The following is a 15,520-nucleotide window of genomic DNA, read 5'->3' as shown; positions in this document are numbered from 1 at the left end:
TGTTGACGTGAGGATCATGGAGAAGTGGCGGTATGGTGTAGGGAAGAATGAAGAGGTAGAAGCATCGACAAGGTAGATGAATCAGAGAGAATGCAAGGAGGAATATGAAAGAAAGTGACGGAAAGTTCAAAGGAATTCAGCAAGTGTGGGAATGCAGTCATGCGTTGATTTAAAAAATATTTAGAGAAAGGCTGTTAAAGGTTTTAGAGTTAGCAGTTGAATACAAGTGGAATGCATGATAGACGGCTGTGATCAAAACTGCTGTGTAAGAGAAGAACGTAGACTGCTCAAACGGAATGTACCAGTGGAAGCTCAGCAAAGACTGGTTATAAGATGTATAAGGGGAATGTTAAGAAGCTGTTACAGGAAAACAAAGAAAGAGTAGATGAGAAATTTGGAGGAAAGATGAGTGAAGAGTGTAAGGAAAATAAGAAATTGTACTGGAAGGAGGTGAAGGAAATAAGTGGATGTAAGAGTGGAAATGTAAAGGTGAGAAACAAGGAAGGGGAGTTGCCGAATCAAAAGAAGAAAGTGAAAGGAAGACGGAATAAGTATTTTGAAAAACTGATGAATGTGGGAGAAGGTGAGACGGTAGTTTTTACATGCATGGGTAAAGGAAAAGGATACAAGAGCAGGGGCGTATAGTAAAGGGGTAGGTAAAAAGGGGCAATAATGAGGTTGATGGTAGGAAGGCAACTTAAGTGGATGGGATTATGACTGAAATGCTTATGCATGAAGAAGTGTGATAGAGTGGATGCATCTGATATGTAATACAGCATGGGCAAGGTAAATGCGAGTAAAAGTAAAGTTAAGGCATCTGAAAGGGAAACAGTGAAATTATAGACTTTAAGAATCCCAACAGAGTGAAAGTGTATTAAAACTGTTACAGATATGGGAGGAGAAAGAACGGAAGAGGTGAAAGACTTTACTTTGGAGGCTATCTTGGCTAAGTCTGGTGATAAGGAAGGAGATAAGGGTGAGAGCACTACAGGATAGATGTTACCGAGTCCCTCAACAGAGTCACGAAGAGGAGAGGTGTAGGTAAGGAGATGAAGAGAGGATTAAAAAGGACAACATAGTCTTCCTGATCCCGACCAATGCAACTGAAACGAACATGAGATGAGGTCAAGAATCCAGGCTATGGAAATGCTATTTGAGAGGAGCATGTGGTGTTACTAGATGGGTTGAAGACAGTATTAAAGGGGCTGTAACAGAGATGTAGTATGGCAGGGAATGCCAAGGGAATGAATTGTGGTGTGGTAGAGTGGTTGAAACGTAATACTTCGAGGGGGTTTGGGCATGTGGAAAGAACGCAAGACTGGGAGTTCACAAGGAGTGTATGATAGTACAATTAAAGGTGTTGATGCGAGAGGAAAACCAACTGTGACATGGGGAAACAGAATGGAAGAATACTATAGGGAGAGAAATGATGGTAGAAGAATGCATGGATTGGTGTATGTGAGGGAGGCATGTAAGGAAAGGGATAAGTGGAGACTTTTGCTGTGGCCACCCTCATCAGAGATAAAAGGGTTGTCTGCCACAAACTGCTAAATTAAGAGTTCCGTTGCACCCTAAGGCTAAGGTGTGTGTGTGTGTGTGTGTGTGTGTGTGTGTGTGTGTGTGTGTGTGTGTGTGTGTGTATACATAGGAGTAAAGACATTGTACATATGTTTGAGGTTAAGAGATGGGGCAACACAAGTGTAAAACTCTCCCCTTAAACACACAAATAGCAATCACAGCTCCTGTACTCATGTTGAAGTGATATCATTTCCTACAGCAGTCATCCACAAATTACATATCACAAACATCTGTTCAATCATACAGTTATCATCTTCCTATTTTCTACGAGAAAACGGAGTTCCTTCTTAAAGTCTAAATTACGAAGTGACCATCAACAACTGAGAGTCAAATCAATTCTTTGGTTAGCTGAAAAGATTAACATTTTCATTGTTGGATTCTATGCAACAAGAATATAGTGTGTTAAGTTGTAATATTCTCCATTCATTTTCACGATTGATCTCATACCTCGACTCGTCTTTTTTGAGGTAGGGGAGAAAATAATATATATATATATATATATATATATATATATATATATATATATATATATATATATATATATATATTATGTAAATTAAAAGAAAAGAAAAGAACTGGTGGCGCCCCATCCATAGACCCTGACAGCACCACGCGTCGACCTACTAAATTTCGCGACTTTTCGTTTCCATCGAAATTGACGAGATAAAAGCTTCATTGACTTCACCTGCAGCCATTGTCACTGGCTGTATGCTGCAGCGCCGGTAAGTTCAAAAGAGAACATTTTCTTCCTCTCTATTGTGTCATAGTTGATATAATTAACTAGTATTGTACAGGTAGAAAAAAAAGAAAAACAATAATGTAGGATATTACACAAAAGACGTGATTCAAGAGAGACGGTATAATCATAAAAAGCCTCTTCCAAATATTTAACATCATGGTAACGGTAAGCATGTCAACGTAATTCTTTATGCTCGCATTAAGCGCACAAGCCTTCTGTTTTGATACTGTTTTCTATGAACCATGTCGAGAATATTCTGAGGCAATTCTCGAGAATCTTTAGTTTTTTTCTCAGAAATGATATGCAAAATAACGTCAGTTCGATGACATCCTACTTTGCCAGGAGCTGGCACACACACACACGCATTTATATTGGAAAGGATCACAATTTTGCGCGTGATCAAGTATAATCCTATAAGTCCACGGGGAAAATGAAACACGATAAGTACCCAAATGCACTTTCGTGTAATAATCACATCATCAGGGGAGATACAAGAAAGAAATATAAGTCTGCTGATATACAACGAAGAGACGTAGCCAGGACGCCATTTGGTATACACGTGATTGTCTTGGATAATATATATATATATATATATATATATATATATATATATATATATATATATATATATATTTTTTTTTTTTTTTTCAAACTATTCGCCATTTCCCGCGTTAGCGAGGTAGCGTTAAGAACAGAGGACTGGGCCTTTTTTGGAATATCCTCACCTGGCCCCACTCTGTTTCTTCTTTTGGAAAATTAAAAAAAAAAAAACGAGAGGGGAGGATTTCCAGCCCCCCGCTCCCTCCCCTTTTAGTCGCCTTCTACGACACGCAGGGAATACGTGGGAAGTATTCTTAATCCCCTTTCCCCAGGGATAATATATATATATATATATATATATATATATATATATATATATATATATATATATATATATATATATATATATATATATATATATATATATTCCTATGAGTCCACAGGGAAAATGAAACACGATAAGTTCCCAAGTGCACTTTCGTGTAATAATCACATCATCAGGGGAGACACGAGAGAAATATGTCAGTTGATATATATATATATATATATATATATATATATATATATATATATATATATATATATATATATATATATATATATATATATCCCTAAACTCTTAAAAAGCTGGAAATGTGATGTTTCCCTCGCAACAGCAGCATCCAATGGTCAGAGAATTCAAAATCGTCACCGAGGCGTCCCCAACCACTCAGCTGGGATTACCAAGGCGACGACGATCCACGCGTTGATACCGTGGTACACTTATTCTGAGAGCCACTCGGTATACGAACTGACGGATGTAGGAATTACACACCAACGGTCATTATGCTCCAAAGGACATAAATGTCTCCTAGAAGGAATAGGAGGAGTGTGAGGTGCCGGATCCTGTGGCACTGCTCTCCAGATGGCGGAGAATTATGAACCGATCCTCCCGTCAGAGGGAGCGTCACCTCACGGTCTGGCACACGCTCGACAGCCTGAGTTAGTCGACTTGCCAGGATGACTGTTGTCAATTAACAGACCAGAGCAGTCCTCGAGATAATATATATATATATATATATATATATATATATATATATATATATATATATATATATATATATATATATATATACTATGCCATTTCCTCCGTTAGCGAGGTAGCGTTAAGAACACAAGACTGAGCCTTTGAGGGAATAACCTCACTTGGCCCCCTTCTCTGTTCATTCTTTTGGAAAATTAAAAACGAGAGGGGAGGACTTCCAGCCCCCCAGCTCCCTCCCCTTTTAGTCGCCTTCTATGACACGCAGGGAATACGTGGGAAGTATTCCTTCTCCCCTATCCCCCGGGATAATACATATATATATATATATATATATATATATATATATATATATATATATATATATATATATATATATATATATATAAAGGATATCTATGTAGCATATATGAATCTGGAGAAAGGGTATGACATGGCTGATAAAGATGATTTGTGGCATGTACTACGAATATATGGGTGTGCAAGGAAAGTTACTTGAATCAGTGAAGAGTTTTTATGAAGAGATTACAGCGTGTGTGCAACTAGGGAGAGAAGAGAGTTGTTCCGGCTGAATGTGGGTTTGCACCAAGAACGGATGATGATCACCATGGCTGTTTAATCTGTTCATGGATGCACGGGGTGAGGGAAGTTGATGCGAGGTGAGGAGGTTTGATCGAGTAAGAAATGACCGTTTAAGAGTGGTATTTTAGTATGAAGAGTTTGGTTTAGAGAACTGGCAAAGGTGTTGAAATGAGTTGGACATTTGGAGATGATCTATGAAGAGAGATTAAGAGGGTACTGGTGTCATGAGGGAACAAGGAAGATGGGAAGCCAAGGACGAGATGGAATGATGGAGTAAAAGATCCTTTGAGTTATCGAAGCCTCAATGCATGAGGGTGTGAGGCGTGCACTGCACAAAGCGAACTGCAGCAACGCAGTATACTGGGGGGCGACGTGCAATCATTAGGCTAAATTAGGGCATATGAGGCAGTCAGGGGAAACCATGGAGACTTTTGTTGATTGCTTAAATGTAGATTGGATAGCGAGCGTGTTTGTGGACTGAATGCCAGCGATGAAGCGTATGGAAAGCCCAAAGAAAAGATAGCGATGTGGGGCAGGAAGGGATACTTGGCTCACCTGCGCCAGGGCGCCTCCCCTAACCGTCCTCCAATGCCCAAGTGGGGAACACTACCCTTCCCTGATTGCCCGACGCCTACAGTACTTCTGTGAGGAAGCTGTGAGTCGGCTGCCGCGCTCAACCTCATCATCAGGGAACAGACAGGCGAGCGGAAAATGCTAAACTCGTTAACAAGATAGACTACGCTCAACCCCTCCCTCCCCGCTCTTTGTTTTCACGTAATACACACCATCATAAATTTTTCCCTGTGCGGGAGTTTGCTTTGTCTGAATTTTTATGCCGGTAACAAACCATTTCCCCCCCTCCCCCCTATAGTATGTTGTGAGAAATTACCCGTAAGCTGATGGAGACCTGAACTTTACTGTGACGATCAACATCTCGAACGCGAAGGAAAACATGTTTTGCCCTGGACCTTAAGCCCTCTACACTGGTCTCTTAATGGGGACAGTAGTGGGATATATTGCTCTTTTAGACAGATAGAGATAGACAGATAGATAGATAGATAGATAGATAGATAGAGAGAGAGAGAGAGAGAGAGAGAGAGAGAGAGAGAGAGAGAGAGAGAGAGAGAGAGAGAGAGTGTGTTATCGGACTCAGCCTTCTTAAAGTTACACCGCGAATGAAGGGAAAAAGTCACTTAGGCGAAGCTGTACCATCGCCAGCTGACGAACACTGAGTACAGTCTCATCAAAGAACTTCTCGCTTCAAAAGCTCTTTGTAAAAAGGGCTTCTACGGGATAACACTACGCATCTTTCAATTTCCAAAAGGTGGAGCGGAAGGAGCCAAGCGGGGGAGTGCTCATCTCCCTCAAAGGGTCAGGATTTTGGGGTGTTTGAATGTCCGTGCATGTACACAGGATGAGGCGAAGGGAGAGATCGGTAGTAATAGGAAGTGAGACCTACAAAGGGAGGGATTACGTCTGAGGTGAGTTTAAGGGTGAGAGAAAATGAAAGGGTGACACACCTACTAAATCACGAGTTGCGGGAGTGTGTGAAAGAGCGTAAGGAAAAGAACCCTAGACTGATGTGGGTAAAAATGAAAATGGATTACAAGAGATGGGAGATTATTTGTAGCTAGGCATCTGGCCATGAGAAGCTCGACGAAGAGAGGCGAGTGTTTCGGGAGGAGCACAGTACGTTGGTAATTCTGATGCGAGGGATCGAATATTAACACCTGGTCTGTACTTAAGAGTAAAGAGTGGGGACAACAACAACAAAGAGCACCATTTTCATTGAAGAAACTAAACCGAAAAAATTTTGACTTCGTTTCACATGCAATTAGGTTTACGATGAATGGACAGAGCGAGCTAGGATAAACCACGACAAGCTTCATACTACAATCCGAAACTGAGCTACGATGTTTAGACGCATCACCTTTGTTACATAGTGACACTGAAACAAGAAATAAAACTGACATTAATCGGAAAAAAATCATTCCTGCAATAATACTGAGCCTTGTAATAAGAATAGACCATTGCAATTTCATTCTATACGTGCAATTATCACTAGATCATTGTAATTATAGTATCTATTTGTAATTGCCTCTAAGATATTGGTTATAATGATTATTTGCCATTATCTCTGGACTTCTGCAATTGCAGTATGTGTAATGACCTCCTGACCATTGTGGTTGCAGTATCTATATGTAATTATCTCTAGATCTTTGTAGTTACAGTAAGACAGTACTTCATTACGCCCTTTTTAAAAACATTCCTCTTGTTAGCGTCTTTTTTATGATCCCTTGGTTAATCTGTCACCCCCATCTCATAAAGACTTGCCTGTCCAACAGATCTAGCCACATGAAGGCTGTGTGATTAGGTCACGCCTATCTCTTCTTTCCACCAAAGAGTTGCAAATTTGTAGCTCTCTGCCGCTTACTGTACGTGATATTCAGTAATTCATGTTAGCACAAATCTGCACACTATATACATGAAGTAACTTACAGGTAAAATACCTGTTAACCCGAGACTTATATAGGAATTTTGTGCCGTCGAAATAAGCTCTCCATCAAGGCTGGACACAGATCCAGAGAGCCAGCGAGACCCTGCACTTCACTCTGCAGTGGTAGAACTCTTAGCCAACTGATACATCCAGTGGTAACTATAATAACTAACCAGGACACGATGAGGTGGTTGATAGGATATGCTGTTCAAAGAACTATTTCTGTATAAGAAGAGACTACTTGGAAGATCAAAGGTAGGAAAAAAATAAAAAAAAACGATAAGTGGACGGGGACATATATCCACGACATTCCATACTGCATCATCGCTCGGGCTGTTCCATATTTATCATAATAATGAAGTTGCTGGCGGCGGGTCCCAGGGATCTTGCCTTCGTTTAACTTTCCGGCGCAATAAATGAAGTTGACATCTTTAACGAGTTAGGAGAGGGAGCAATTTTGTTTTTCTCCATTATGATGAAGTTGTATATCACGATTTTCAACTGGGCATCATCTTTTTTTTTTTTTCAGATGTTCGTCAAAGATTTCTTTTTTTCTATAACTTCGAGATGCAAAGACTCAGGAACTAGAACAGAAACAATGCAAGAAGCGTGTTCAAAGTACAGATATACCTATATGGTAGCAGAACCGCAGATATAACGATTATCTTAAAACGATAAAATTGCGAAACCTGACGGTTTGAAATTTTGCATGAAAGGGAAAGTTCAAGAGATGGGGCCCCGCGAGTGTAGAACGTTCTCCCCGCACTGTACAAATAAGTAATTAAAAATAGGTGATTAAACTCACACACACACACACAAACAAACAAACAAATAAAATACAACTGTGGGCATGGTTAATGCAGACAGCATAAATAAATGTAAGAAGTTTTATGACGGCAGAGAATGTTCAGGGGGCGAAGCCCCAGGAGTGTATCCCTTCTCAAACAATGTATATTGGTAATTACACACACACACACACACACACACACACACACACACACACACACACACAGTAAAGTATAGAAGAAACAGACAGTGTGGAAAAGGCAAAAAGAATGCCCAAAAATGTTTCATAAATTCATCAGGAGTTACATACTAAATTAACACACTAAGGGACTCAGAGGGAGGGGTTGTTGGAACTGAGAAAATGTGTGAGGAACTAAATGCTAAGTTCTTAAGTGTATACACAGTGGGGGCACATTACCTCCAGCAGTGCTAGAGAGACGGATGGAAAATGCGGAAGTCCTTGGACAAGATAAGAGAAAATGTTAAAGGGACTTGATCCCATAAAATTCAAGAAATCTTACCTTGTATTCTATACTCACAAAGTGTTCAGAAATTAACTAAAGGCCATTTTAGAAGCTAGGACGTTCTTAAAGAAATGATGGAAGAGGTTGCTAAGAAGAAAGTGGAAGAAATCAAACGTAGTGGTAATTTTCATGAAGGAAAATGGAAAATGCACGGAAAGTGAAGGGTAACGTAATTTTTTTTGGAATGCCACAAGGTCGTCTTAACGCATATCCTGTACGATAAACTGGTCAAGAAAGTTTGGGTGTCGAAAATAACCGAAGCGGGTGAGAATAAAGAACGCGTGTCTGGTACATCCTCTCAAACTGGGTCGCAATACCCGGTGGTGCTCAGGACTCACTCTCAGGATCGCTGTTGTAACCGACTTCCCGGTAAACGGAACTATAAAAAAAAAAAATTACCTAGACAAGCCCCTTCAGCTATGATCCTTTAAGTGGATGATGAAGTTCAACCTAATCAACTGTGAAGTGATAACAGATGGGACAGATTACAACGAGGTCCAAGACAAGATAAATATCTTAAAGGGAACAAATGACTTGAACCAAAGTTAAATCGAGACTGACTGACAGCTTGGGACATTATAACCCAGCTATCGCCACGTCCTTACTTCAAGGAGGACTGCTACGGAGAAACACCAGAACAGCCTTCAACTACGTGGACAAAGAGACGTTCAGACGAGTCTATTAAATCCTTTTTTCCGTAACCAAACTTCACCCGAACCTCAGATGACACAGAGATCCACACTCTCTACAGGATGAGGTTAGCAGCGGAGAAAAATTTACTCTAATTCAAGGAGGAAAAGGGACGACAGAACTGGAAACAACTTACAAAATACCTGAAGAAATATTTTCATGAAACGAGAGTTGTAGACATGAAACAAAATACGAAAACCGTAGATGCAGACAATATGGAAAATGTCAAGATGTAAACAGGGAAGAAAGCTTAAGATACGGGAGTCCCACGAATACAAAACACTTCGTATTGAACGACTAGGGAATTCTATATCTGTATCTCAATTATGTTGTTGGGGTGCCTTGCTGTCAGTCATTGTGTCTGGAATAAATCAACCTCGGATTCACCCGCAACAAATTAAACTTTGACTTCACTCCCAGTGACTAGGTTAAAGGTCAGTGCTATCAAGGGTGCAGTGATGATAACCTTTGCAGTGAAGGTGGGCCTTGAAAGTGGATTACCGAAAATATGGGTGTGTGATGAAGGTGCAGTGAAGGGGTATAGTGAACACAAAATGAATTAAGCTAGGTTCAAGGCCAGACGAAGCAGTTAATAATAAGGTAGTAGTGGTAATAATAATAAATAAATAATAATAATAAATAAATAAATAATAATGATAATAATAATAATAATAATAATAATAATAATAATAATAATAATAATAATAATAATAATGCACATAATCCTACATACGTCCTTACAAATGACATAGTCACTGTCCTATTCTTTTCATTTATATCTCGCTCTCTATCTTTCACCTATATCTCTAATCTCATTTATCTATTTATTTAGCTTTTTCACTTATGTCATTTTCTATCTTTTTGTGTCTCTACTTTTTTCTTTTTGTTACCTATTCAGCGTGTCATACTTTTTCGCTGTCTATTTTTTTCTCTTCTAATCTCAAGTACACACGACAGACGGTGCTGTTGTCTCATTCACAAGCTTAATCTTTTCATTTTCTTCTAATCTATCTTGCTCCTAATCAGCACTCACACGTTAATCTGTCTACCTTTACATCCTTTGTTATTTACCAACTCTCAATTAGTACCATCTTTCAACCTCTAATTAACGACTCTTACATAATATATCCCTTCGTCTCGGCAACCATTACTGTTAACAAAAGTATATATATTTTTTTTTCTGCCCCCTCCGAAAAATTCATGGTAGACTAAGTTATATCTTGATCATTTGCAAATTTAGTTCACGTGATCCACTCGTTATCTTTCATTCCTTCCTGAGGGTCGGTTGGACGACGGGTAAGTGCTACTCTTGCCTAGCGTGCTGCCATCTGTGATGAATTCAGCACATGTATGATGAGTGTTTCATATGTGACAATGCTATTTATGATGAATGCCTTATGATGAGTGCATTCACATTCATGATGGATGCATCATACTAATAATCACTGATTTAAGTCTCATCAGGATTATTTACAAAAGGCTTTTTATTTCAAGGTATATGTGAATATATAATTTTTCTAGTACAGAAGGTTCCAGTCAGGGGAAAATTTCTTCCGAAAGCCAAGCCTTGGATGAAAAAAAATCAATTATTTCATTTATATACGTTATGTCTATGATCACAGGACGTCACATCCATTTACAAAAATAAAATTTCTTCAACGAAGCCAAGCCTTGAATGAATAAAGATCAATTATTTAATCTATACGTTATGTCTATGATCACAGGACGTCACATCCATTTACAAATAAAAATAAGGTTGGATCGTCAAGCCTATTCGAAAGTCAAACACAAGTAAAATGACACCGACACGAACGATAAACTCCCAAGAGTCAAGGCCAATTACGAAGAAGGATTATAAAAGCACTTTGGTCTGCCTGATAAAACGAGGGTCGTCAGATATTTTTCATGCTACTCTCGCACCTCTATACCGGGCACATTGATCAGAGGAGAAAATACCACAATGAAAAGTTTTATAGTTAATTTATCGGATCTTTTTTTCTTTATAATTCTGGTTAGTTACGCTTATAGTTTACGTTAGTTTAAGTTAGGTTAGAGTAGTAAAATATGTGTTCAGTGCTTAATTCTACGATACTGGATCGTTCATGTCCTGAATCTAGGTTAGATAAAGCTACCAATTATTTTGGATTTAGAAAGTTAGATAGGGTAAGTTAGGTTAGGTTAGGTCCCTGAAAAATTATGTTTAAAGTTAAGACATCGCAAGGGTTATTCCTTACGACACTGTTGCTCGCTCGGAATATACACAAGAATCTTTTCACATGTTCTATATGTTTCCCAGGAGAGCCTCCACCTCCCTGAATGTACTGCGTGCACATTCTTCACAGTCCTTGTTGCCACTTGAGGATCCCAAGCCTCTCCTTCAGATCCTCTGCCCCACTGGAGTTATCTCCGGACTCTCTTTCAGCCACGTGAGTAATGCCCTCCCATATCCTGTTCAGGTGGAGCAGGAAAACCCTTCAGGAGTACTTCAGCAGGAGTGGCGGGTACTCAGTTTAGTAAGGGAGTGTCGGGTCAGGAAGGGTACAAGTAACAGCGGTTTGGCAGACCCTACCAGTACTTTCTGCGCTACAGGTTTCGTAAAAGGAACATGAGAGGTGATGTATTATGGAACAGAACAACAAGGGCCATGGTTATTACTCCTGAAGGAGGGTGCATCATGCTCAGACGACCTGGCTGAGGCGAACCCACCGTACCGTACCTTTACTATCCAGACTTAGGCTCATTGTGTAGGTCTGGCTTTGTGTTCTGGGCACATCGTCTACATTTTGTATACACAGGAATCAAGCTCTGACTTGAACATCATTGCGTTAACACGGCTTATTGCAATCATGTGTTCGCAACAGGAACTATATATGTGGGAGAGGAGTCCCTCCACCGATATACAAACTGTACATCTTTTATTTTCTCTTTTTCTTACGTACAGACTAGGCTCTTCCATGGCCAAAACCGATGCGACACTGTCCATTTCACTCGAGAATTTGGGATTTTTTTTGTAATAATACCAACATGGTTAGGCTATCAAGCGAAAGACTGTGAACCTTTTTATCATTATAATTTGTCTTCCTAGAAACAATTTTTTTTTCCTGATTTTCCTATGAATTCTGAGCGCACCAGTTAACTGCTAAGCACAACAGAACTTTTTCTTTTCTTTTTTACAGGAGGAAAATGCATAAGACACATGATGTATATAGTGTTATCAACATGAAAACAAAACTAAGCTCAAGCCAGACATGGTGAAGCGCAAGCCTGAAAACTGCAAATGTACCAATGAATAAACGCCCATCGACTAAATATGACATTTGCATATAAAGAAACACTCAAAAATACCTTTTGATAAACTTGTGTCATCGACCACACAGCCATTTTCAAAAGTCGCCACACAATTACTGGCGTAGTATTTGGCTAGCCAGTAACTAAACAGCAAAATATTGTAACAGTTTAAGGAGGTGAAGATGAGCCTTGAGCCAAGTTCGTATGATCAACACTGTTTTCCTTGAAGCGCTAATAATTAATCCTTCTGTTAACTTTTAAACCAATCATATGAAGTCTTACCCATGTACGTCATTAAATGTATACACACAGTCCCGCCTTAATCTGTCCCAAATACTAGAAATAGGAACTGGCACGTGGAGATCTATATATCGATGTCAAAGAGTAGTTCCCTATTTTTTTTCAGAATGTTTAAACTTTTACACTCTTGTTCAAACACGTCTGTTATGATGACCCAAATTATTCCCGATAAACTGATCGTGTAAAATGTTGCGTTAATTTCTCGTGAAAGTAGAGGATATTTTACCATAAGTATGCAATATATATATATATATATATATATATATATATATATATATATATATATATATATATATATATATATATATATATATATTGGGGCCCCATGAGTGGGGGGCTTTCTTCCCCAATGAAAAAAAAGAAAATAAAGCTTCACTCACATGCATACGTCCTCACAAATCATACAAATTCTGTCTCATCTTCATTTTCCCCTCTCTGCCTCACTTATCTCTCCCTGCCTCTTTCACCTCATTTCTTTCACTTTAACCGCCTAACTCCATTTTATTTATTCTGGACCTTCCTCTGCTTTCATTTACTCTAACTGCCTGTCCCTCTTACACGCTGTCTCCTACCTGTTCATCATTCACACTGTCAAACCTCAGTATTTTCACCCAATATATTCTTCCAAATTGTCCCGCATCTAATTAGCAGTCATTTAATCATGTCATTTTGTTTATCTTGACGTCCTTGTCATTTACCAACTGTCAATTAACATTATCTCTTCCGCTGTAATCAACGGTCCTTATGGAATATATATATATATATATATATATATATATATATATATATATATATATATATATATATATATATATATATATTCAATTATTTATTTATTTATTAATTTTGCTTTGTCGATGTCTCCCGCGTTTGCGAGGTAGCGCAAGGAAATATATATATATATATATATATATATATATATATATATATATATATATATATATATATATATATATATATATTCCCTGGGGATAGGGGAGAAAGAATACTTCCCACGTATTCCCTGCGTGTCGTAGAAGGCGACTAAAAGGGGAGGGAGCGGGTGGCTGGAAATCCTCCCCTCTCGTTTTTTTTTCAATTTTCCAAAAGAAGGAACAGAGAATTGGGCCAGGTGAGGGTATTCCCTCAAAGGCCCAGTCCTCTGTTCTTAACGCTACCTCGCTAATGCGGGAAATGGCGAATAGTTTGAAAGAAAAAGAAAGAATATATATATATATATATATATATATATATATATATATATATATATATATATATATATATATATATATATATATATATATATAATTTCGTTTCGCCGATCGCCGTACGCTGATAAGGTAATTTGCATCTTTTGTTCCTATTTGATTATCACAGTATTCACGGTCGAGTTACATCTGATCATTTCCAAATTCAGTTCACGTAATCCGCTCGCCGTCCATCATCTCTCCTCCCTGATGGGGTCGGGTTGCTGTGGGAGGGTATAACGCTCGCCCAGATCTTTTGTGTTATTAGAAAATTTATATTTGACCAATCTCAAGTACATTTAAGGTTATCCCGTCAGTTGATTTCAAATATTCGCCTGAAAAAAAAGGGTCTTTTAGAATATTTCCTAATCTTTAATTTCTCGATGTACTTGCTAAATAAACACCGTATCTCCGGTCATTTGGGAGAGACAGAAATCAAGCGAGCGTTACGTCAGCGTATCAAGTTATGATAATTTCACTGAAAATTAGAATAACTTTGGGAAAAAAAAATCTATCTTGGTATTTCATGTAATCACCGAGGACTACGAACACTTCCGTCGTTGGCTACATCTTAAGTTCCTTTCTGCGTCACCTAGGAGTCCTATTAGAAGAGAGAGAGAGAGAGAGAGAGAGAGAGAGAGAGAGAGAGAGAGAGAGAGAGAGAGAGAGAGAGAGAGAGAGAGAGAGAGAGAGAGAGAGGTGGATACTGTAAATTAAGACTCAAGAAACTCCCACCAACGCTACGTTCATAATGCATGAGATCCTGTACGAAATTATGAGTTTTTTTTCCTTATGTTTTGATCCATTGTGGGGATCTGCCTTAGTCCAGCGCCCGCCACCCACAATCTAAAACAACAGACGACCGGTACGATATTTTTCCCTGGCGTTTTGGGCGTCTATTGTTTGGTCGTATACGTCTGGGGGAAAAAGATCTAGAAAACGTGGTAACATATCGCTTTCTTTTGCTATAGATAGTGAACATACCACAAATAGACGTGTGTTGGTTACTGCTGATGTACTACCTCACACAGTTGCCAGGGATCTGTGGCTGAGGGGAGGGAGAGTGGCTCTCTGATGCGTTCGCTGCCTCCCGGCTCGACCGCCCTGAAAATTGCACTTCAGTTTTCCATACAACGGGTCATTTGGCTCAACAGCTTTTGAAATAACCTGCGACTCTGATATGTATATATATATATATATATATATATATATATATATATATATATATATATATATATATATATATATATATATATTTGTGTTGGAAAGGATCACAATTTTGCGTGTGATCAAGATATTCCTATGAGTCCACGGGGAAAATGAAACACGAAAAGTTCCCAAGTGCACTTTCGTGTAATAATCACATCATCAGGGGAGACACAAGAGAGAAATGTATATTAACTGACTGTTATATTTCTCTCTTGTGTCTCCCCTGATGATGTGATTATTACACGAAAGTGCACTTGGGAACTTTTCGTGTTTCATTTTCCCCGTGGACTCATAGGAATATATATATATATATATATATATATATATATATATATATATATATATATATATATATATATATATATATATATATATATATATGGCAACCCGGAAGGAGCTACGAGTTTCCAAACAGACAGTACACACCTTAGAAAGTAAGCAATCCAACACACGTCGAATGATTTTTCCTCACAGCTGATTGGATGTGTTGATTACCTGTCTAGGACAAGCTAATGAGAATGTAATTATCAAATCCTGAAA

This window comes from Panulirus ornatus, chromosome 8, assembly GCF_036320965.1.
Source record: "Panulirus ornatus isolate Po-2019 chromosome 8, ASM3632096v1, whole genome shotgun sequence".
Lineage (NCBI taxonomy): Eukaryota > Metazoa > Arthropoda > Malacostraca > Decapoda > Palinuridae > Panulirus > Panulirus ornatus.
This window is presented reverse-complemented; position numbering follows the sequence as displayed.